Source organism: Sciurus vulgaris (assembly GCF_902686455.1).
Source record: "Sciurus vulgaris genome assembly, chromosome: 17".
In the NCBI taxonomy this organism is placed as follows: Eukaryota; Metazoa; Chordata; class Mammalia; order Rodentia; family Sciuridae; genus Sciurus; species Sciurus vulgaris.
Window position 1 is genome coordinate 29,124,271 of NC_136478.1, and position 25,852 is coordinate 29,150,122.

A 25,852-nucleotide genomic window follows, 5' to 3' on the forward strand; every position below is an offset into this window, starting at 1 on the left:
AGAAGGGACGTGGTTCTTCTCACGGTCTCATTTGTGTAATAAGAGGTGTTCTGCTGACCAGAGGGCAGTAGCGATGTCATCCTTCGCAGAAATATCTTTTCTTTATTTCTTCAAAACAGTCTTCACTCAGGACACTCATCAGAGGCGGCAGGTGGAGCATGGTGCCTGGGGAGTGGCTGGCTCTCACGTTTCCATGCAGGTCCATGTGGCTCTCTCACAGGTGGCTCTTGGCCCACACGAAGATTCGAGGTTATGGATTTTCACAGGAAGAGCCTCAAAACAATCATTTCCTCTCATTGATTCCCTCTGGCTTCTTCCATTCTGAGTTTACCCCGAGCAGGTTCCATTCCACTGAGAAAGCTCTCACCAAGGTCACCAATGCCCCCTGTGTTGCCAAATCCCATGGTCGCGTCTCACAGCGGGTCTCAGCCTCCCAGAGTTCGACACAGCTGATCCTCTACTTCTCTGGAAAGCACTTTCTGCCTTGGCTTTGAGGACACCATGCTCCCCAGATCTCATCCCAGATCTCCGTTGCAATCCTTTCTGTCTTCTTTTTTGGCAGGGGGTGGGTGGTAACTGGGGATTGAACTCGGGGGCACTCGACCACTGAGCCATATCCCCAGCCCTATCTTGTATTTTATTTAGAGACAGGGTCTCACTGAGTTGCTTAGCACCTTGCTTTTGTTGAGGCTGGCTTTGAACTCGAGGTTCCCCTGCCTCAGCCTCCCCAGCCTCTGGGATCACGGGCATGTGTCACCTCACCCAGTGGCAATCCTTTTTTAATTTGAGGTCTTCCATTGCTCACCAAGTTGGGTTGCTTCAGCACCTCTGGACTCAGTTCTCAAACCTCTTCCTTCCCTGCCCTCCGCTCCTCTCTCTCTCTCTCTCTCTCTCTCTCTCTCTCTCTCTCTCTCTCTCTCTCTTCTTTCCTATACTCTTCTCTTGCTGTTCATCCAGTCCCAGGGTGTTGAATACCATCTTCATACAAATCTCCAGATGAGACTTCTGTCGCAAACTTGATGCTAATGTATTCCTTTGCTGTTGACTATCTCCGCTTGGTGTCTCAAAGGCATCTCAAACTGAGCATACCAAAACCCAAATTCCTACCCATCTGGTCCAAGCCAATAATATCGTCTTACCACGTCAGCATGATCCTTTAGCAGAAGCTCAACATCATTGCTGGCAACAGGAACGGCCTCCTACCTGGCTTCCCTCTTTCCATGATTGTCGCAGTGTTTGATGAAGCTAAGAGTCCTAAAAGTTCCATTGAAATTAAAATTCGATCACTTCGCTCTTCTGAGAAAGCCCCTCCTGAGGCTGCTCTCTTACCTGGAAGGGTGGTCACTCCCAACAGTGGCCTTAGGCCATGAACCGTCTTCCCCTCCGCCCAGTCTTCCTCCACCTACTTCCCTTGCTCTTCCTGCTCCGGCCAGACTGGGCTCTTGGTTGCTCTTGTCCCTGCTCCTTTATGCGTCTGCACCTGCTGCTCCCTCAGTCTGGGTCACTCTTTTGTCCACTCTCGGCGTGGGGTACCACCTTACTTCCTTCAGGTCTCTGCTCATGTCACCCTACTCTGAGGCCATCCTTGACCCCCTTCACTCTCCCCTTGGCCTTGATTTGTTGTTCTTTTTTGAGCCTATTACTACCTGCCATGTATTTATTCGTGCAGGGCACATAGTAGGTGCTCCTGAGTATTTGTTGAATGACTGAATGATTGAATGAGGCCCAGCAAGCACAGATTCCTGGGGAAGCCCTGTCTGTCCATTGGGCTTTTTCCTTTGGGGGTAGAAGGGCAACCACCTCTGGGGTGGTCCTCAGTGCATGGATTTGCTGCGCTCAGTAGGTCTCCTAAGTGTCCAGGGGTTGTAGAGGAAGAGCAGAGCTTTGCCTTTGTCTCTGAAGCCTGGATCCTGGTGATGGGCTTGGCAGGATGGGCCAGGCCTAGCCATGGGTCAGCAGCTGCTGCTTCTCACCTGGCTCAGGTGGGCAGGAGGGGAAGGGGTGTCTGTGTCGTTGGCACAGCAGGTATTTGGTTGCATGTCCTGGAAGGAGACACAGCTACTTCATAAGGGAGACCAAAAGTCGCTCGGGCTGCCACCATAAACTGCAGAGGTTGCGGTCCTAGGTTTGTAGAGGATTTGTCTGGACGGATTTCCTCCGGGGAAACAGTAATGTGTGTCAGCAATTACTCTTTCAAGTCAAAACACTATCTTTATCACAGGGCACTCAGGCGCTGGCTCCCAGGGTTGCTGGGAAGGAGAAGGTTGATAACACAGGCCCTCAGGAGCTCCTGGGCCTGAGGCAGGGGTGCGGTGGGAGGGGGCCACTGGCTCCCTGCCCACGCCCTCTGGAGGGACCCCATCTCGAGACAAGAGCACCCTTGAGCCAGAGCTCCGGAAAGAAAGCCAAGCCACGCAGGGCTGGTTTTACGCTTTTAGTTCTGAGATAGTGATCTTGGGGGAAAATTCCCTGCGTTTGTGGAATCATAAATTTTTTAAGGTCTCTTGGCTCCACTTTTAAATTTAGTGCCTGAATAAAATGTTGGCTCGAGCTCCATATTCGGTTATTAAAAATCATACTCAGGCCTGGGAGACGAGCATCCGCACACCTGCCTGCTCATCGGAAGACACGCGCATCGAAATCGGGGCTGTCAGCGCCGGCGACTTCACGGGAAGAGGGGCCCCCGGCGCCCCAAGTGTGTGCCTGGTAAATGAAGGAGTTGGATTAGGAAGTCTTTAAAACTCTTTACCAAAAGCATTTGTAAATACCCCAGGCTGTGCTCCCTGTTTGCTTTTCGCCCATGATTTTTTGAAATGAATGAGTGCTCAGGTACGTGTGCTCTGGAAGGAAGTTCTGGAAAAATACAGATCAAACTGATGACAGTAATGATTATCTCTGGACAGGGACCCAGAGTGGGAGAAAGTGGGCTCCAAGGAGACTTGAACCTTACACGTAGGCTTTTTCTAGAAATATATATATAGTGTCACATATTTGCTTTTTAATTAAAATTATTCTTAAATTAGCACAAGATCACTCTAGACAACCTAAAAGCCATAAAAAAGTCTAAAAATAAAACCAAAAATATTTCTCCCACCCCAGAGATGGCCCCGTGGCTATGTTGTCATTTTACGGAAGGAAGAGTTGCCCAATGACGGGTTCTGCGCAAGCAAGGTGTTCTCGTGAGTGTCACCAGGGTATTGCTTTTATAGAGGAGGCAATAGTTTTTGGTTTCATGGCCAAAAGTAATGACGCATTCCCCTAAGTAAAAATCAGCCATAAAAGACTCTGGGGAATAAAACGTTAAAAGTGTCTATTTTGACCACTTTAAAAAACACAACATCTGCAACTTTTATTTTTGGTGAATTATGGATCATAAGAGTCCCAGGCATGATAAATATTTACCCCAATGAGGAGAGAGGGGGGAAATCACTAACAGAAAAGGAGGAGGTGGAAGATGCTGAGATAAGAAGAAAATTTCTAATTTTCGTTTTAAAGGCAGTTTAGTAAAAAGTTGACTTCCTCCCAGGAGAGTTCTATTAGACTTACAAAAATGTCATAAAACACCTGCAGTTCAGGTATCGCTGACATGGCACAATGATAGATTCCTTTAAAAACCAAAAAAAAAAAAAGCGCCCACAAACAGCTAATCTGTATTTTGGAGACCTTTTCCATGAACCGTGGCTGGGGTTTAACAATGGTAACAGAGTGCACGTTCTCAGACAAACGCGCCCAACACATGCTTTAGAGGCATCGGAATAGAAAAACAGACACCGTCAACCACCCAATTCATGTCTAATGTTAAGTGATTTTCAAAATAATGTCCTACGTAAGAACGTACAGTACAATGGTGATTTACGATATTGCCAAAAACTAACAAAAGTCTAAAAGAGACACAGTGTGAATATTTGTGTTAAGAAGAACACAGGAAGACTGACTGAGTGACTCGGCTTCTTCTACTTTAGAATGAACAGGGAATTCTGGGCAAAGAGGAGGAAGAGGGAGGTGGCACTAGAGTCACAGGTTTCACATTTAGTGGGAACTAAGAAAACCACTCTTCACTGGGAGCCCAGCCTTGGCCTCTGGGCCCTTGCAAGGCCTCTCACTGTACCCAACGTCCTGGCTGCTCTACGCAACCTGCAATATGATTCCCCATCGCCAAAAGGAAGAGGTGGAAGACGCTGAGAAGATGTTCCCCTGCAGAGGAAGCCGCCATGTCTACGTGGAGGGTAACACAAGTAGGTAAGACGGGGTCACGGGGCCCATGCTTTAAAGACCGTTTCTCAGTTCTTTTGCTGTAAGCCTTGCTTCTGTCATTTTTAATTTTCTCCTTAGCAACTCAACCTCCATCAACATAATTTCTGTGCTGGAAAAGTTGGGTGGTGAATGAGAAAGGCTGATTCCAATACAACATCTTCAACCTGAAGACGGATTCATTGTAAGCCAGGGTGAGCAGGGGTGTAGAGGGCATCTGGTCCCAGTGCCCCAGGTGCTGCAGTCTCCCGAGTGACAGGCTGGTAGGCACTTTCCTCCTGAATGCCACCATGCGGGGAGGTGAGCACATCACCAACTTAAGGCCAAGAGTCAGTCACTTTCCCTCATCTCGAGTTAAAATCCAGCTCTAAAGATCCTGCACCCAGCGTTCTGTTATGGGGTCCCGCAACAGGTTGTCCCTCTCACTGGAGTCATCCTCTGTGTGTCTTCAGCCATTTCATACCCGCCTGTCTTCAGGTCCCTTCCTTAGATCTCATGGGGCTACACGTGTCCCTCCTTGCTGAGAAGCCCGGAACCCTGTCTGGGTTTTGCCAAATGGGTAAAAGCTTCAGCTCTTGTTCAAGAAAAAGATGGGGTGTTTGAAATGGCTTGTATGAATCAGGGCTCATCCACGGTAAGTGATGAGAAGCCAACTCCAAAGGGCTTTGACCGAAATAGGAAGTGGGTAGGCTCACACCAAAGAGGCCAGTTGTGGGCACCAGACACCGCGTCTCTGTGGGCTCAGCAGTGGCTTTAGATCTGTCACCTCCATCTCGGCGCTCAGCTCCTCTCTGTTGGCTCCCAGTGTGGTGAGATCGCTACTCTGACGCTTGCCTAAGGGGAAACAGGGCTCTTGTTCCTGATGGTTTGGAAGAAAATTCTAGGAGAGTCCTGACTCTGGTGGACCTGAACTGGCTCACAGCCCCTCCTGCATGGAGGACTGTGGTCCAACACACGGGAGCTCGGGCCAGCCAGTGGGGGCCTAGCCACCACCAAGGTGGCGATGGAGCCTATGTGGCCAAAATAGGAGCCAAGAATGGAAATTTGCGGAGGTGGGACCATGTGGGGGGTGTTACTAGATGGAGGGAGAGTGGGACTTGGGGGGTCCGGGGGACCAGTGCAGGTCCACCACAGGACAAGACTGGTGGCCACTTGATCAGAGGTTGCCATTGGGGCAACTGGAAGATTCTTGAAGAGTCTGAGGAACCAGGTGGAGGGCCCTCCCTCCAGCTCAGGAATGCCCTTTGTAAACACAGACAGCTCCCCCCTTGGGCTTTGATAAAAGCTTTCCCTCACAACTTCCCCAAGTGGGGCCATTCACACTTCCAGGTTGTCTCCACGTTGTTCAGAAGGGAAGTTGATTTTTACACTTAAATTAGGTTGCTTTAAAAAAAACAACAACAACAACAATAACAGCTGGCTACTCTTCCCTTCTTCTCCCTTTCTCCCCTTGCTTTGTTCAAAGACAATATTCCTGCTCTGGGACTCTCAGAGCCCTGGGGTGCCCCATGGATAAGAAATGGGGTGACCTGCTAAGAAGGGACCAGGCTCAGAGAAGCACTCTGGCAAGAAGTGAAAGAACCCAGCTGGTCAGAAAACTGGAGTCCTACTACGGCGGCTTCTGCCCCACGTGGAAACCAGTTTTAGAAATAGGAATGCACGTAACTGAGATTGTGTCCTCACCCGTGAGAGAATGTCAGGGTCCGATTGGCGTCATGCCTAGATTGAGTTCTACCATTTTGATTTTGATTAAGATACTGAAAGACACCAAAAAATAAAACATGGTGGGGGGGGGGTGTCTCAACAAATTCAATGACAAAACACGAGCGTCCCAATTATACAACATCCTCATACAGATTTGTTCAGCTAAGTCATTTTAGTTTGACTAAGACAAATACCCTTGTAGAAAAATAGTTAAAGGACCTAACCAGGCAGTTCATTAATGAATACCTTCCTTGTAATCAAGGAAATGCAATCCGAAATAATAAGCTGGAACATTTTGGGCCCATCTAAAAAGTGGGCCCAAAATACTCTATCTTTTTATTTTTTTCAGTGCTGGGGGATCTATCCCAGAGCCTTGCATATGCTAGGCAAGCTCTTCTGCCCTGAGTTGTACCTCCAGTCCCTAAGACAGAGTGGGTGAAATGTGGGCACATACTACTTCACACTGCTCTGGAGGGTATGGAGGGTCCAAAATTTCTTTTTTTGGGGGGGGAGGTCGATTTGGCAATTTCTATCTAAAACTTCAAAAATATGCATGATCTTTGACCCAGCAAGTCCATATTTGGGAATTACCCTGACAGAAGTAGAAATATATAGAAGTATTTATGTATAGGAATAATGACTGAAGATTTATTTTTGCAAGAGCAAAAAGTTGACAAGCCATTCTTTTCAATAATAGGGATCAATGAAGAGAGACATGAGAAGAATTCGATGGTGTGAGAAATGTTTAAGGTACATCTGAAATTAACAGGCAAATTATGAAATAGTGTATACATAAATATATAGGTATCTATACATTTATATGCAAACATGCGTTCACAAAAGTATTATGTTGGCTTGGAGGAAGAAAGATTGGAAAGAGAGTCCCTCGAATATTAATTCTAGCTCCCTCTGGGTTTGGGACAGTGGGTGATTTTCTCATGCATGTATTTTTCTGTTTTCTACCATTAAAAAAAAATGGTGTTGACAATGCTACTCTCCACTGAGGATTTCTCACCGGGCACTGCGATAAACCCTTTACGTCCAGTAATTCATCACAACACAGTGTGAGATGGGCATTCTCACTGTGCCCACTTTACAGATGAGGAAACGGAGGGCATGCCACTGAAAGCCCAAGCCACTCTTCTAGACCATGCCCCAGATACCAGGAGGCCAGGACTCCCTGCAGAAAGGGCCTGGTATTGGGTGGGACTGCAGAGCAGGGCCTGTGGGAGGGGAGATTTGACCTGCTGACTGGTCGTCCTTTATTAGTTAATGCTCCCGTGGGGTGTGCTCTGAGCCAATTTCCCCTCCTCCTCATCCTGAAAGGAAGGAGCTGTGTGGCGTTCCAGTCCCCTTTGCCTGTGCAATCTTGGGCAAGTCACCGCCTCCCCCAGGCCAGCTGGGCTTGGACTTGTTGCCTGAAGGCTTCCCCATTCTGCTCTTGAAAGAGGATCTCTAAATAGCTCAAGGACATCGCCCGGAGCTGGAAGGAGCCAGTCCTTTTTCTTCAGGTCCCACGGCAGGATATCTCAGCCCGCTTCAAACCTCTCTGAACCTCTGCTGAACAGATGAGGAAATCAGGCATCCATCCATCCACCCATCCATGCGTGCAACCGACTCCTGAGGGCCACTTCATCTCTGTGTTCCTGTCCAGTTCCCCACAAGGGCTCTGTTGGGTGGCTATTAAGTGACTTTTTTGAATTCTGGAGGAAAATACACTTTTTAGGTACCCATGAGAAAGCAGCATCAAAAACAATTAAGATTTTGTGGCTCTCTCTTTTTGAACTCTCCCAGCAAATTGAGCGTCAAAAAGAGCTCACATTCTCCTACCTTCCAACAACTTGTTAAGTGGTCAGTGAGGCCCTCGGGCAGCAGAGCATGTGGACCTTCACAGATCACATGTCCATCCCAGGCCTGATCCGGGGTTCAGTTCCATGTACATTGTTGATTAGGCAGCTGCTGTGGGCGTGTGCTGCGCATGAGCGTTGGGAGGCAGAGAGGAGCGAGGAAAGGACGTTCTCACCTGGGAATACACTCAACCCCCACCAGTGAAAGATCGGGTAAGCTCAGTGTGGAAACCCTTCAACAGAGTTGGAACGGGAATTCTGACTCCTTATCTGAGCTTGCAGATCCCACTGAGGAAGGCCTGCTCCCTCTCTGATCTCTGCTCCCAGCATCCTCAGCTGCAGCATCCTGGCTTTCGTTAGATGGCAAGGATTTTCCACCGTTGTTCCCTCCTGGGGCCTTTGCTCTTGCTAGATCTCCTTCCTGAAAGGCTCTTCCCTGGTTCTTTCTGGGGTCAACTCAGGGGGACCCGGTTTGTCTCACTCACTGCTAAGAATCCCCCGTACTTAAAGCAATGAATGTCACGTGGTGGGCCCTCAATAAATATTCCATAATTTGGGACATTTTTTCAGGAGGCATCCCTGAGTGCTGCCTGGAGGGGGCGGCCTGGGCCCTGGGCCCTGCACACTAAGCAGCTCCCGGGGCCTCCCTTCCTCTGCTAGGCTTCCTGTTTTCCCATCCGGCCATGTACTCTTTCCCACGATGACCTCATCTGAGCCCGTACTCAATTTCAGCTGCTATCTTCGCTCAGCCTCACCGCAACGCGTCTCCCCATCCCTGTCTTCCCCCCTCTTTGTCCATTCTGGGCTGTCCTATTTCTGGTGCTTAATTACAGTCCTGCTATGCAGACAATGACGATGGCCATCTTTCTCAAAAGATGATTGTGTCTGCTCGCTCTTTTGTCCAGAGCAGAAAGACAGCAAGACTGTCCCGGTCATAAAAAGGAGCGCTGCGTTAGCTGGAAACCATTTCAGAAAGTGCTTGGAGTGAGCCTGTCACCAGGTTCATGGGTCTCTTCCAAATGACCCACGGAGCTTACGAACTGCTCTGGGTGGATGTCTTATTAAATTAATTGTGATTTTTTTTTTTTTTTTAGACCTAAGCTCTTTAAAAACAGTTTTTGTTTTGTTTTGGTGTGTGTGTTTGTGTATGTGTGTGTGTATGTGTGTGCAGATTGGAACTGGAGTTTGTTCAACCAAGAACAAATTCAGACACTAAGGCGGTTTGGGTGGGAGATGTTCTCCTGCGTTCAGCCTGAGCTGAGGTCTTGCAAATGGACTGGTCTTTGCAGGACACACAGGCAAAGGACCAGAGGCTAAAACTTTTCAAGGCCCTTTGAAAATGTTCAATTCCTGGGAGGTGGGCTGACGGGGAGGGTAGAAAGTCCTCGTCTCCGAAAGGAGAATGAGAATTTTATCAACTGAAAAGAAATAATAATGCTCTATACAAAACTAGAAAGTGTCTATTTTTTATAGCTGAAAAATTATGTGTATTATGGGATAGGAGTGTATTCTCCTATATTTAATATGGCCTGGGAAGGGTAAGAGGAAGCAGCCGTGTCCAGCCCGGGAAGACGTTTTGAGGGCCTTATTCGGCCATGTATCGACCTCTCTAGAAGCCACCTAGGATGGTGGGAGGAGAAAGCTTTTGTGGTGGTATGAGAGAGCTTTTATTCTCCATCATAAATCAGAGAGTTTAAACTTCCCTGGCAAGAGGAAGATTTAGGAATTAAAATGATGAAAACTTATAAAATCTTTCCAACAGGACGGTAATTGCAGTAATAATCCCCTTTGTTATAGAAGCTACTGTATTATGAGTGACCTTGACTTCCATTATGTACTGTTACCTTTAGCTCGGAATCTATAACTCAGGGGACTATTAATTATCTTGCCATAAGTGCCGGCCAGAGTGGGGGGCTCTCTGAAAGAGTAAATGCCACGTCGATAGCAACTGGAGCTCCTGGGCCATGTGACGGCTGTTATCTGCGATTAGGGTTCGGCAGCCCACGGCCAGAGCCAGGAGATTATTCTGCTTAGGCTCCACTCCGCCTCAAACTTTTCTGATCACCGTGCCCTCTATCTGTGACTTACCCCAGCTTGCAAAACAAAATGATGTCTCTCGTTCAAACGCTCCTTCTTTTCCAACAACCACATCCCTGGCGTGGGGGCGGCTGCTGAGTGGGGTAGAGGTGAGACGCTGTGTTTTGAAATGATTTTTTCCCCTGGGGGTATTTTTCCAGTTTACAGTGTACCCCGTGGCATTATAGAGGCTCACCCTCCGCCTGTGTGACCATCGGGATAGAGAACAGTCGTTATCCTATATCCTGCTCCATAAATGTTGCATCTGTTACTTTGGGGGCGACACAAAGAAGATAGGTATTTTTAAATGAGCTCTCAATCAGATGAAAGGAAGGCATTTCATTTGCCATCTTTTTCTTTAAAAAGGGCTAGCCCAAACCCGTGTTCTGACTACTCGGCATCCGTTGGAAATTTTATCCTTCGATTTTAATCTTCAGTTACAGCCAAGGAACTATTCCGAGAAGTTCTCCGCAGTCATGCCTAACCCCAAAGCAAAATTTCCATTTTTCCCCCCTAATGCCCTAATTGAATTTAGGGGTCGGCTATGTTTTGCATAGGCATCTAACCCACATCAATGGCACACATTCAAAAAGAGACTTATGGAGTGGATCACATAAATATGGGCTGCAAATGTGCTGATTTACCCCAGCTTGTAAAACAAAACAATTTACGTATACAATTTAAACATTCTTTCTAGTTTTTCACAAACCACATCCCTTGGGTGTATAATTGAGATTTCCTTGCCACCCAGAAGATAGTGAGATAGTCCGCTGGGCTTTGTTCCCCTTCTGTGGGGGCAGCTGGGACTGGGGGCTGCTTCTTGGAAACGAGCTTCGGCAGCTTCCGTCACAGCTGCCAGCTGCTGGACCAGGCCTGCGACGCTAGGGAGCAGGCTGACACCAGGATTATGGATGTACTGCAGCGACCCCGACGGAACAGAGAGAAGCCCCTGCAAAGAGGAGCTCATCAGTCTCCTGCTTAACTCAGGCCTTGCCAGAGAAGAGAGCTAAAGGAGACACAGGGAAGGACAGGCTTGTGCACAAAGGCCACTGCCAACTTCAGCCACACCGCATGAACCGGGTGCCTGTGCCAAACACAAGAGCAGCGGCCAATGCAAAGGGGGAATTCTTTCTACCTTGGTTCGTCTGTGGTTGGATCCTAGAGGAAGGGATGTAGATCTCATGGGAAGGCTCTGGCCTGTCCAAGGACCTGACTTCTGCTTCAGCGATCAAGGGACCTGAGTTCTGTTTTCCAAATTGATGTCAGAATAGCTATAATAAGCTGGCTGGTCCTAACTGTTCTTCAGTAGAAGGAGACAAATGGAAGGAAAGAAAGAAAAGAAGGAGTCCGACAGTAGAATATTATGCTGCTGTTAAAAGAGATGGATTTGAATTGTGGAGGAGAAAAAGCAAGTCGTAGAATGTTACAAACACACCAAACATGGTGGTGGGTCCCAGTATCTGCAGTAAAAGCACAAAAACAAACATAAAAATGAAACCAACAGCTTTCTTTTCCCCAGCTGCAGGGGAAAGGGGGAAAGAAGAGGCCAAGGCAGAGAGGTGGATGGAATACTACAGGTTTAGATCATAGTTGTTTTTTTTTTTTTTTTTTTTTTTTTAAAGATAATCTGAAACAAATACTGGCAAGCTTGTTTGTTTTTATGATTCTCTGTACTCTTTTAAATTTAAAACAAAAATTTTAAAGGAAATAACTGGCAATATGAGAGTGGAAAGAGCAGACCGAAGCCCACATTGAACGCAGCTCAGGCCTTGGGTCCAGAAGCCTCAAGTCAGGAGTTGGCTCCGAAGCTGTGGAAGTCAGTCACCTTTATAATTTTAAATTGCACCATTTGGGTGTAATTGAGTCTCTTTTTCTCCCCCGCCCCTCTCCTTTTAGTCAAATTAAACTTATTGATTAGAGCCCATTAGTATGTAATGGATTGTTAATTTGACTCTTTTTACAAATCATATTTATCTGTACCAATAAAATATTTGGATTTAATATTCATATGTGACATTTATGGTGATGTTGATTGAAGGCCAAGCAATTTGAAGGGAACGCAGACAACTCGTCCTTTATTCACACAAGGGAAATGCACAATTAGCTGCCTGAACTCTTCCAAGGTGGGACACTCACATACAAGAAAAATCAGAGAAAAGGCGAGAAACCCCAGAAAACGTTTGCACACTCTTCAGAAATAGACCAGAACTGGGGCACCCGAGTGTTGCTGCAGTTATTTAAAATGTGGTTGCAAAAACCCTACTAGGAATAAAAATCAGATTTTTGGTAAATACCAGTTGAGCTATGGCCTCTGCTGCTCATTTCTCCTTTGGAGGAAAATAGAATCCAAAGAAAGTTCAAGTCCTCTCTTCCTTTTGCTGATAGAGGGCACTTAGCAGGCAGTTGCTTGAAAAGAAAACACGAGTACGGTTTCTGGGTGTTTCAAATAGATATTAACTGAACGCTGCAGGTGATGTGAGTGTTAGAAACAAGGACACAGATATGCAAACAGTGACCCATTTATTGAGCGCCTATTCTGTGCCTGGTTCCCGGAATGACGACCATAAAAATAGTGAACAACTAGTCCAGCACGAGTAAAGCCCAGCTGGAAACGACCCGTAAGCTTCACTGTTATACCAGATGAATTTTCTGTTCTGCTTATTTCTTCGACAGGAAATGCTGCATCTAAATTCATTTAATGCTCAGTGCCAGGAGCTCTGTTTGCCTACGCTAATGAGGTATTTGTTAATTTTCTTTCATTTTTTTTATGTTTGTACCAGTCTTAATGCCTTTTTTTTTTTTTTTTTTTTTTTGATCTGCTACTCTGTTTTGCAAGCCACCTCAAACCTTTTGGGAAGCCAGTAGGCTACACATTTTAAATAAATAAAAAATAAATACATGTTTTTCCCGATTCTGGCCAAATCCTATTACAAAGAGAACCAAGACACCACAGAACTCCTTTGTTGCCCAGGGGATTGCCCTATCAATATTGTATAAAGGAAGCAGGTCATTGGCTAGACCTCAGAATTCTTTTTTATTTTTTTCAAGGATTTGGGGTACTATGTGCGATAATGAGAGTCAAGCTGTAAAACTAAAATTTCTTTTTCAAGGTGGCAACCAAAAAAGTCTTGCACAGCTGGTGACCAGCGATGACACTATTTGGTTCATGATCTTTGCAGACATAGTGTTAGACTGGTCACCATTAATGATGGAATCTGATTGCTACAACTTTTTTTGACAACCAGCTTCCATAGAAACTCTATGCAGCCTGTTGTCAGGTCCTTTCCCTGAGCTCGGGAAATTTCCATTTGTCACTTAACAGTCATATGTCAGAAGCAAGATGCTTTGAACATGAATCCTGATTTTTTTTTTCCCAGTTATCTTCTGAGATTTGCAGATCTTTTGCCAGTGAGAAATGACCTGATTTTTGAAATGCTAAACTTTGTTTTAATAAAGAAAACCAATTGACATGCAAGTGTCTGTAGTGAATACCATCATAAATTTTTTTCCCCCTAAGAAACCCAACCCCCTCTGTAAGCAGTCATTATCCTAGATAAGTATGTGGTGAGCCCGGATATAGAGAGGAAGCCGGGAGTTTCTCTGGACTCAGCAGAAATTTGGTGTCAAAGTAGAAATAGCCCCTTGTAAGTGCATGGCTAACAGTTACGTACCTCTTCTCTCTTTTTTTGTTCAAGTCCTAGGCGATATATAGATTTTTTTAACACAAATATGTCATGGTTCCCAACTGAACTTGTAAAATACTAGAGGACAGAGAAAAGACTCCATTTGCTTATTTCTCTCTGCAGGATTCAACAAAATTAGTATTGCTTGATTACTTGGTACATTTAGGAAAGAAATGTACTTTAAATCTTGACCAAGTTTCTTTCTACTCTAGCAATGCTGTTTTTATCACATCTGGACTGAGGATAACCATATTTTGAGAATTAATTAAATGTTAAGCAATTCTTGTGTTATTTTGGCTGTTGTAAAAACCAACTAATAAGGCAAAAACATTTATAAAATATATAATAATGATTTATGCAGTAAATTATACTCCCTTGGGCAAAGATGTAATATAAACCGCAAGGTATTTGGCCTCTGTAACATTTAAGACATCTTAAGATGCTAAATACCATGAGGTTTATTAATATTTTTAATAGTTAAATGACTTTGACTTTGAAAGTTACCTAATATTCTATGAGGTCTGAGGTTGGAACTTGTTTTTCGTTTTTGTCTTTGAATGTGCCTGATGCAGGCAAGTTAGTATGGGTGCTTAATGGCATATCATAAAGGATTTAACTTAATTCCACCATAATGAATTAATTCTCTCGGTGATACTGTTTTCATTATAGATTTAATGACATCACCTTGGCCAAGATTCAAGAATTCAGAACTCTAAGTTACGCTGAACTACGTAAAATCAAAAATGGGAGAGATGATTCTGCTTCGGATCTATGTGTGCTACCACCGTGGATAAGGGTACATGGGCATATCCATTATTTTGAGTAGTTAAGTTAAAAATAAAACTCCTAACACCAGTGAGAAAATTGAATTCTGCATTCTCTTAAACTGTCCTCAGGGACCTTCATTTTACAAAACATGAAACCAAGGAGAAGAAGAAAGCCTCCGTGTTTCTTTTCATTTGTTTATGTCAGGATTATTTGCTGAGCACAATAAAGGATAAGTATGCCCTCTCTGTCATAATTCACCAGCTCAGAAAAGGAGGGATGGGTGTCGAGATATTTATGCCGCATTTTTGAGGACTGGGTTTGATTTCCTGTTGGATTTGTTTATTTTGGGGAATTAGAGGGATGGAGCATCCTATTTTTATAGGCTTGAATTGTCAGCCCAGGAATGTTTTGGCAGATGCAAAATTAGAAACAAATTTTGTGTGTTCTCCAGTGCCCTTCAGGGCCCGAGAGGCCAGGAACAGAGTGTGGTGGCTTGTCATCAGAGCTCTGGGGAAGCCACAAGGAAATGGAGCTTAGGAACCAAATTGCTCAAAATGGGAAAGAAATGAAAAATGCAGAGCAGATTCTCCCAGACGAGAGCGTAGCTCTCAGGATGCAGGGGCCGCCATCATGCTAATTGGTCTTGAACAATGGCTGTTTGCACCCAGAGAAGAGAGAGGGCCCTGCTTCTCTCTGATTCTGTTCTACAGACAACTTTCTGGGATTTGAAATTGATAATTGTAGACACAAAGACACACTTGGCCTCATTTGCAGCCTATTTGGAGTCATGGGTGTTACCCGGCATGCCTGGTTGGTGTGCAGATGGTTCCTGCCGGCTTCAATAAAATTGGAAAACACAAGTTCTGGGTTTTCTGTTTTTTTTTTTGTTTTGTTTTTGTTTTTTTTTCCCCATGCTATTGAAAGGGCTGGTTGTCAGAGCCCTGGGCGTTGAAATAAGGAACGTTATGGTGATTTTTAGAAGTGTCCCTTATGCATTTAGACCAGCAACACTGCCAATGTCAAGGGTGAGGAAGAGGCCAATCAATACTGGTATCAAGTCTGAATTAGTAACTGGTTTAGCAACACAGCTATAATTTCTGATTTCCATTTCTAAATTGAAATCTTGCTTTAGCCAGTTAAGTAATTATGAACTCAGGGATTTCCAAACATCATGTAAATACCACCCTATGACTTATTTATTTTTTTGGCCGTATCTAAGTATTCCTTTTACCACCATCTTCTTGTTTTTCTTTTCAGACACTTTTTAAAGCAAGAATTAAAAAAAAAAAAAAAAAAGTTTACATCACTTCCATAAAGGAAAACCAAGAAACAAACAAAAAATACTTGCCACCCGTGCAAAGTAATTATCAAAATAATTGTTGCTTCTCTAAGGTTCTCTGAGCCCAGACCTTTTTATTCTGCATTTAAAATGGAGGCGATTCTGTGTCAGAAAGGTGCTAATGATGTAATAGTGCCAGTGGAGAATGGCTTTGAAAACCAGAAGGCGGTAAAGAGCCGGGAAAAACTAAAAAGAAAAAGGTCTGAAAGATCTGACTTTATTTAATAGCTCTCGGGGCTGCATCTCCCTGCTGGAACCGTAAGACAATCTTGCCTTGAAGGTGCGTGCTCTGTCTCCGAGTGAGAAAATACTATGCCTCATCGCCGATGTTTTTTCTAGATGTATGCTGAGTTTTCTAGTATGCCCTGTAAGTCTCCTAGGAACTTAGGATATAGCTACCTGGCTTTCTACCAGCCATGATTTCTCCAGTAGGCACCAGACTACAGGTTTCTCACATTCTCTTGCAATTATCTTCACACTAAATCTAATTACACAGGCATCCCATTTTACAGACATGGAAACTAAGGTCAAGAGAAGCTCACCCACCCAAAGTCACCTAGGTAATAACTCAATTGTGGTGGACTACCCTGTAGAAAGTCTCCATGTCTTTATCTTACACATTGGTATATGGTGTTTGTTTCAAGGCAAAATCAACCTCCTTTCTAGAAAAAAGTAGCTGCTTCCTCTGTTGGTCAGCTGTTGCCACAAGTCGTGCTCAACTCAGTGGCTTAAAACAAGAATCACTGATGATTGCTCCTGCATCTGTGGGTCAATTGGAGAGAATGGGCTTCAGGTCACAGCAGCCAAGACGGCTGTGTCTCGCATGACTCTCCATTGTCCTCTTCCAAGGACTAGCAGGCAGGCCGGGATATCATCTTCTTAGGGCAATGGCAGTGGAGTAAGATGACAAGCCTGAGTGAACAAGAGTGACAGCCACCTTTCCAGCCACTGGTGGTATCGTGACTGCAAACATCCAATTGGCCAAAGCCAATCAGTACTGGGCCCAAAGTCAAAAGCAGGCAAGTACACTTCGCCTTTAACAGAAGATAGAACGGATGCATGACAAAGGATGTAGGGTGATCTGGGGAGGGAGGAGTGGTCTCATTAGGGCCAAGAATGCAGTCTCCTGCTTCCTCTTCTTAGGTCCTGAGCAGATCTTGCCTGTTACTTTGTGGGATGGAACCCCAGACATCACACATGCTGGCTACGCCTTCCTCCCCTGATCTCGACCCCCAGCTGTTGGTGAATTGTTAATTTTCTTGGCTACAAGGAAGATCTCCATCCAACCCCAGTTCAATGGCGAGAATATTGTACGACAGAAAGGACGAATGTTATCGTCACTAAGCGTTTAATACAGACCTTGGTTTCCATTGTGAGTTCAGGGAAAGAAACGACTGTCTCAGGTCCAGGAGCAAATAGGTGGCAGAGAATGGAGCGGAATGGGTCCTCCCAGGCCTGTCCCGCCTGCCTCCCCACCGCCGAGATCAGAGAGATCAGAATCACTGGGGTTTCTTGTCATTGTCTTCGAAAAAGAGGAAACAACGGGACTCCGCAGGGAACAAAATGTTTGATTCCAACTAAAAAGTAGCATAGCACACATGTTTACAGACATGGACTGCAACGATATTCTGGATACCCCCCTGCATGGTCACCAAGATTAGTATTGAAGATGGGATCCCCCTTAAGCAAATGAGACTGAGTCGCACTGTTTTCAAGTATTTTAAAAAACCAGCCAACAAAAAAAGAGTAGTGAAGTCATTTATATCAGGCCATGTCTGTGACCCATGATTTTTTAGTCAGTGAGTGGAATAAAATATTCTAGTTTTGCTTACCCATAAGGGCATGAAAAGTTTTCTTTTTAGGACTTGGTGATGTTTGTTTGTTTGTTTGTTTTCCTTTCATTTATGAAATAATGCCAATTCCACGATGTAAGTGAACTTATCCAGGCAAATTACTTGGGATTCATCCCTCCCAGAGCTAGAAAAAGATGTCCATGGGGGGACACATGATTCCCCTAAGCACTGAACCTGGCATTGGCAGAGAATGATTTTGGATCAAGGGCCTGAAGGTCAAGTGTCAAGTCCACTGGCAAACCCTTTTGGTATGTGGCGCTCACCGCCAGCTCAGAGGATGAGCCAGGACTTTTGCTACTCTGTCCCTGTGATCAGTATCATCTTACACGTGCCCAAGCCATGAGCATGGATCTGGACAGCCAGACACCCTTCAGAAACCCTGCCAGGGACCACAGGTAAGGCAGAAATCAGGTGACTTTCAGAACGGAAAGAACTAAGAGATCATCCATCTCAGCCCTTTATTTTCAAATGAGAAAAGAGGCCCAGAGAGGTGAAGCATCCTCCCCAGGCAGCACAGCTTGCGAGTGCTTGGGCCAAGAGTTGTTTGGTGGTTATTTATGGGGATGTCACTCTTCTCTCCGTATGGAAAGCTCCTGGAGGACCGGGTTTCTGCTGATTTCATCTTTGCTGTCCTTATTAACGTATTAGTACCTTCAGGACTGACGTGAGGACTTCTGGCTGCCCTATGAGTTATTCCCAAGGCAAGTCCTGAGTCGGCTCCAGGAGGCCCTTGATAAATGGGAGCTGTAACCAGGCCTTACATTTGTACTGCGTTTTATAGTTTTAAAAAGCATTTTACAAATTGGAATCATATGCCTTTAACGCAGAAATCCACATTCCCTGAAAATGACTTCAAAAGAAAAAAAAAAGTAAATATGTATTTTAAAATATTAAAACACAAAGATGTTCATGACAGTGATTTTTTTTTAAGAGGAGCACAAGGTTTGCAGCAAAACTAAGTTCCAATGATGGGAAACTCTTTGAGTAAATGGTGGTCCTGCAGAGCCATTTTAATGATGCAAAAGGAATTATATAATGTTAAATTGGAAAGCAAGATGTAAAACTGTATATGCCCTCAATCAAAACAGGGAAATGTAAACATTTTTCATCCCAAAAACCCAACCTCAAATCATGAGTGTTAAAAAACTAAAAACAAACAAACAAAAACCCCTCCATCTTTTGAAATTTTGAGTTGGACAGGTTACAGGTAAGGGTTTTTAAAAACTATATTTTGGAGGTTCTATATTTTGTTTAGTGAGCATTTACTATGGACCCAATCTCTTATTTCAAAATAAAAGCCATACCCACATTTATGATCTCATTTATGATCTCCTCCTAGCGGATAAGGCACACCTCATCATCCTTCTTTGTATCAATAATGCAAATGAGGCTCCGAGATGGTTTAAAAACTGAATGGTTCCAGTGAGTGTTGGAGGTGAAACTCCTACTAAGAGTTCTGGGCTCCTCTGCCAGTGTTCTGAGGCCCCTGCCTGATGGGCCGGGTTGGGATTGTGCCTGAGTCCCATTGGTCCTTATGAAGATCTTCAGTTTCACCCAAGAACACAAGACGTTTCATGGCCATTGGGAAAAATCACCTCTAACTTCATCATCCTGGTAGAATAAAGGGACCCTCTCCCATTTCCCATTCCTTGAGACTCCGGAGTAAGTCACCTCTCTCAGAAGCATCACATTAAGCTGTCTCAGCTAGGGGACTCACTAGGAAATTTGTGTTTTAGGTAATTTTTTTCAAAACCTGGAGCCAATGCAATCTAAGAATCGCTAAGAGATAGCTATTGTTATTCTCACTGTACAGAAGAGGAAGTGGAGGCCTCCAGAGGGTTACTTAGCACAACCAAGCACTGTCCCAGGATTTCTCAACCCTTTCTGATAATAAGAAACCCAGGCGGTCACGTAACACACATCCAGTCATCGCCCTTAGGATGGTTTCAGTTACCCAAGGCCAACTATGTTCTGATTTTTTTTTTTTTTTTTCAGTAAAGGTTATGGAACCCAGGGGTACCCTACAGCCTTTCTTATTTTTTTATTTTATTTTTACCTTTCTTATTTTGAAACAGGGTCTTGTTAAGTTGTTCAGTCTGGCCTCAAATTTGCAATCCTCCTGCCTCAGCCTCCAAAGTTGCTAGAATTACCATTGTGTATCACCACACTCTCTTGCACTCTGAAAATAACAACATTGCTTTTGTCTTAACTCTATTGAGAGAAAGACTGACCATGTTCATGTGTAACTGTAGCATATTGTTATGATTTACTGTAGCATATTGTTATGATTGGTTCTTGTGTTTATTCTTAGTGACTAATCTCTTATTGTGCCTAAGTTATAAATTAAATTTTACAGTAGGTATGGGAAAAAAAAAAACTCTCTCTAGGGCTTTGTACTCTGCAGTTTCTGGCGTGTGCTGGGAGACTTAAGGCATATCCTCTGCAGATAAAGAAGGACGACTAAAGAAAAAAATAAAATAAAATAGAAGGGATTACTATAGAGTCCCGTGTCAATTACGGCTCAGTAGTTCTCAGGGGGCCCTGTCAGTGTGGAGTTTCAGCAAGTGCATTCTGCAATGCTCACGATCATACAGCCACACTATCTCATCTCAAGACACCAAACCCAGAGGCTGCCCAGTGACAGTTGCATGGAGTTCCATTTTTATCCTTCTTCCTCCCTCCCTGCACCTGAACTTAGGCTGTGTCCTGAAAATGTGTGGTTAGCTAAACATAGCACAGCCTTCATCTCCTGGGGCAAAGTCCGGCTGGCTGCTCTATGCCCAAGCCCAGAATATGGTCCGTCAGAATCACACCATGAACAAGCACTGGGGGGGGACACATGGGACAAACAAACAAATGAAGTAAAAGAAAACCCTAGGCTCATGACTGCCACTGAGGATCACCGAAGTTCTATTTAAATCTATCCAAGTTTCAGAATAGTCCTTTTCAGTGATGTCGAATGGGAGGGCATGCTGTTTTTATTGCTGCTTTTATTTTCAATTCTTGTCTGATTGCCAGAGTCAGGATAAGTAACTTGTTTAAGACAATGTATCGTGATTTTAAAAAGTGTTGGGCCAAGACTTAGAGACTTAGTACTCCTGCTAAGCTGATGGTGAGTCTTTCGGAAAACATATCCCATTTCTGGGCCTCAGTTTGCCAGCCTGTGAAATGGGAGGTATTGGGACAGAGTCCTTTCCAAGTTCCCTGTTATCTCTGGCAACCATGAATTAAACAAACAAACAGATCTGGGGAGATAACCCAGTAGCATGTTCAGCTAACATGCGGGAGGCCCTGGGTTCAAGTCTCAGCATAGCAAAAAATTATCATATAGTATAATATAATATAATATAATATAAGTATAGCAAAACAAATATAACAAAACCAACCTAGCAAAACAAAAATAGAAACAAACACAGCTGCTCTAAACTGAATCATTCTTAGTTCAGAAACGCTGCCCAATGCGTCCGTGTTGGTATATTTTTTTGAGAATATATTCAACGAATGCTCTGTGAGTCCCTCTGTTGTGCCTGGTAACTGGTGTAGGAGCTGGGGAAAGAAATGAGCCCTCCCTAAGTCCATTTCAGACAAAACAAAGAATAACCCGACTCGACCTGTTTACAGTCAGCCGAGCGCAAAGGCAACGCGTGAATCATAGAAATAAGTCTAACACTGGACCTGAGGCAAGTGCCAGGGAAGGACAGATGTGGTGCCAGGCACGCACAGGTCAGGAGGTCTTCCCGGATGAGCCGAGAATGGAAAGAGAACTGGAAGTTCACAGGTCATCGTGCCTTAGAGCCTAAGATCGTCGTCAGTCGAAGTTGATTTTAAATGAGCGGAAAATCCAAAAGAAAAAGAGTTCAAAAGAGACAGAATCTTTGTTTATGATCAGAAACTTGCTCCAATTCCTAACTCCAGTAGATCCCGTTAGCCAAGAGAAACCTGTTCCGAGGCCCTCAGTGAGTGCCTGTTACTGAAGACAGTACCACACGCTAGAACTTAACACTTTTTCTATCTCAAATAACCACGGACCATGCACCGTGGAGATGGCTTTTTTCAGTTCGAGGTGTGACCACACAGCTGGCATGAATTCCTTTTTCCTTTTTCACAATTTCACAGATATTAGATTCGTTCTTACCCTTGATCTGAGCGACCCCAGCGTGCCTTTCTTTTTCTTTCCTTAGATCGAGAACTTTCACTTTTCACTTAACAAAAGCACTTTGCAGCTTCTCTTTGGCAGAACAGAACGGCCAACATCACTACACTTAAGCTTTCAGGTCATCATTACATAAATTACGGTCACTTGATCGCAAGCACTGTGGTACCGCAACGATTGATGACCCAATAACCCCGATGGCCTCTAAGTGATTCCAGGGCGGGTAGCATATACGCCATGGATACGCCTGACAGGACGATTTGGGCCTGGGATCAGAGGACAGAGGAGGATGGCGTGCGGTTCCGTCACCCTATTCAAATCACAGGCCATTTAAAACTCCTGAGTTGTCTATTTCTGGAAATTTTTGTTCCTATTTCGACCATTAATATTGAACCATTCATGTTTCGAGGGTGGAAAGGAAAACCATGGGTAAGCGTAGACGACTGTCCAACCACACGTGACATTGCAGGCCAAGAAACCCGAGGAGCTGTCTTCGCCAGCTACCTTGTACCAACCAGCTCAGAGCTCATAGTTCCAGTTTCAAAAGTTTGTCAGTTGGTTATGAAACACATCTATAATGAAAAATTAAAATGTATAGCCCTTAGTTCAGTAAATCGTATTAACAATGAAAGCAATACAGACGCCAAACTCATCTGATTATTTTGCTGTGTGGATGCTCTTAAGACTGGCATCAAATGCTAGACCTACTTGTGTGCTTTCCCTACTGCTCATCTCCTCCCAACTCCATGGCCAGTGGTGCCATGTTGATAGCATCCTGGAATCAGCCATGGCCGGAAGCTATACCCCACCACAGGAGCATCGTGGAATCAGCCATGGCCGAAGTCTACACACCACCACAGGAGCATCCTGGAATCAGCCATGGCTGGGGTCTACACGCCACCACAGGAGCATCCTGGAATCAGCCATGGCTGGGGTCTACACCCCACCACAGAAGCATCCTGGAATCAGCCATGGCCGGGGTCTACACACCACTGCAAAAACATCCAACACTTCCCTCTTCCGTACCCTGGAGAACCAGCCAGCTGGGAAAGGACCACTCACAGCAGGTGATCATGGGCTCATTCGGTGAAGTCTATGGTCTGCTTGAGGCAGAACCCAGAAGAAGAGTCACAACTCCATCTTTGAGGAGCACACAGTCACCTCCAGTCCCATCTGGAAGAGGGAGCTTAACCTCGGGGAGGAAGGGGTCAGGACCGAGAGCGTGACCATTCTTCCGGGTGTTTGAGTGACGGCCATCTCACTTAGCTGGACGTTGGAGTGGGCTCCATCGGGCATTTTGCTGGCTTGCAGTGACCCTGCCAGGCAGCCCAATCAGTGAGTTGCTACTTCCTCTGTTCTAGAAAGGAGTGTGGAAGCCAACAGGTGATAGTAAAAGGGAAGAACATGAGAAATCTATAAGGAGGGAGGATTAAAGAATAGGTTGACTTCTTTCTTTCTTTCTTTCTTTCTTTCTTTCTTTCTTTCTTTCTTTTTTTGCAGTGCTGGGGATTTAACCCAGGGTTTTGTGCTATATCCCCATCCCAGGTTGACTTCTTTTTAATTTTAATTGACATAATATCTGTACTTTTATAGAGTACAGCATTATAATAATCTGATATATGCATACAATATGTAGTGATCAAATCAGGATAATTATCATTTCTGCCTCCTCAACTGTTATCATTTCTATGTGTTGGAAACTTTCAAACTCTTTCCTTAGTTATTTTGGAATGTATAATTAATTGTTGTAGACAATAATAGTTAGCCTACTGTGCTATAGAACATTAGATGTAGAACATTAGAATCACTACCCTCCCAACCATATTTGTCTGTGTGGATATTTGATATTATTATTATTTATTATTATTATTAAATACCCAATAGTGGGATTGCTAGATCAGGTATCAGTTCTATTTCAAGTTCTTCAAGGAGTCTCCATATTTTTCTCTATAATAGCTATGAAGTCACATTGCCACCAGCACTGTGTGAGAGTCTCCTTTCTCCACATCTCTGCCAGTATTTTTATTTTCTGTCTTTTTGATAAGTGCTGTTCCTGCTGGGGTGAGATGATATCTCATGTTTCTGACTTGCATTTTTCCCTGGTCACTAGTGACATTGCCCATGTCTTCATATGCTCAATGACCATTTTTAGAGCTTCTTTTGAGAAATGTTTATTCAGATCATTTGCCCATTTTTAAATTGGGTTGATTGGAGTTTTGCTGAGGAATTGTTTAGCTTCCTTATCTCTTCTGGATATCAGCCCCTTATCAGATAAAATTTTGCAAATATTTTCTCCCATTCTGTGGGTTGTCTTTTCTTTGCTGTTGTTGTGTGCATGTGCGTGTGTATGTGTGTGTGTGTGTGTGTGCATGCAATTGCATGCAGTGCTGTGGATGGAACCCAGGGCCTCATGCATGCTGAACAAGTGTTCTGCCATGTCCCCAACCCCTGTAGGTGATCTCTTAACTCTAGTGATCATTTCCTGGCTGTTCAGAAGTTTCTTAGTTTAATATGATTCCATTTACGGAGTTTTGCTTTTGTCAACTGTTTTTGGCATTCTATCCAAAAAAATTCATTGGTCATACCAATGTCTTCAAGTGACTCCACTAGGTTTTCTTCTAATAGTTCCATAATTTGGGGACTTACATTTAGGTTCTTGATCCGTTGTGATTGTGTGGGGGGTGAGAGGTGGGGTCTGGTAAGGGTCCAGTTTCATTCTTCTGATGTGCCTCTCCCGTTTCCCCACCACCTTTTACTGAAGAGATTGTTTCTTTCTGCAATGTGTGTTCTGGGAGACTTTGTTGAAGATCAGTTGCTGCAGAGACACGGGCTCATCTCTGGGTCCTCTGTTCTGTGCCGTCGGCCTGTGTGTTTGATTTCTGCCAGGGCCATGCTGTCAGTCCTCAGGACACTGTCGCGGCACTTGACTTCTCTGAACTCGCAGGGCTGCTCCTGAGCTCTGGGCCAGCACCGTGCTGTTCCAATAACTGCAGTTTTATAATTTGTTTTAAAGTACACTCAGGCTAGTCTTCTTCATTATTTTTTATTTCACAATTTTCTGGTTTATTTATAAGATTGTTTTTCCATAAAAGTTTTATATCCTTATTCAAGTGGCTTAAAAAAAATAAAAACCTCTATGAAAGCTGACACCCTCCCTCTTTGAAGGGCCCCTTCTTATCCACTTTCTCTTTTACTCCACATTCTAAGGACAGCAACACCAGGGCCACTTCACAGGGGAAGGCCTGAGACTCAGAGAAGCAGAACTTGGTCCCTACTCACCCGCCAGCATGAACTCCTAGCTCGAATCCAGGTTCTCTGACTCCCAATCCTGGGCCCTTCCCATCATCCCCAGAGAAATACAAACCAACAAGAACTTAGTTTAGGGAGGGGAGAAGGACAATTCTGTCATCCTCATGGAGGGCCTGAGAGAAGCAGCCCACCTGAACTCATATGGAATCCAGGTGCACGGGGAGCTCACAACCCGCCAGGTGAGGCCACCTCTCCACCTGCGGTGCACAATTCTGACCTTCCTCAGGTGAGTCCCCACCATTGACCATGGGGCCAATTTGCAACCTGATGTGCTACCGTGGCTCCTGTTAATAGTAGGTATTAGACACTCATACTGCTGCTTTCAGCTGCTTAGTTATAATTGGAGAAAAAAAAATGCTGAGACTTTGATCTTCTGTTTTAAATCTGTTATCAATAGATAGGATTTCAGCCTAAATAATCTAATGATTTTTACTATGCAAATGATAGTTGTTCCTTAGCAACAGAACAAATAAAGGTTTCCCCTCTGATTCTGTGTATGTTAGTTTAGGGAAGGCACACAATAAGTTAATTAGAGAGTGGTTGGGGATGATTTGTAAATGTCATATTAACATGCTGCTTGCTTTTTTAGCACTCAGAGACTTTAAAATAAATGGGAGCTCTTTCTGCTGTGGTTGATTTATTTGTTGTCTCTAGAACCTTTTCTCAACCAATACTTGGAATAGTGATGTGCGATGCTGTTGTTTGCAACTTCTAACGACAGATTGCTCAGTTTGGAGAAACACAGATTTAAAGATCTAACCTGAAAACAAAGGGTGTCGGGCATTCTCAGAATGCCAGAGTATTAAAGGTAGGACTTAAAACGCTTTCATTTTCCTGGAGAGAGGACTTGGGCTCAGAGTAAGCAGAGG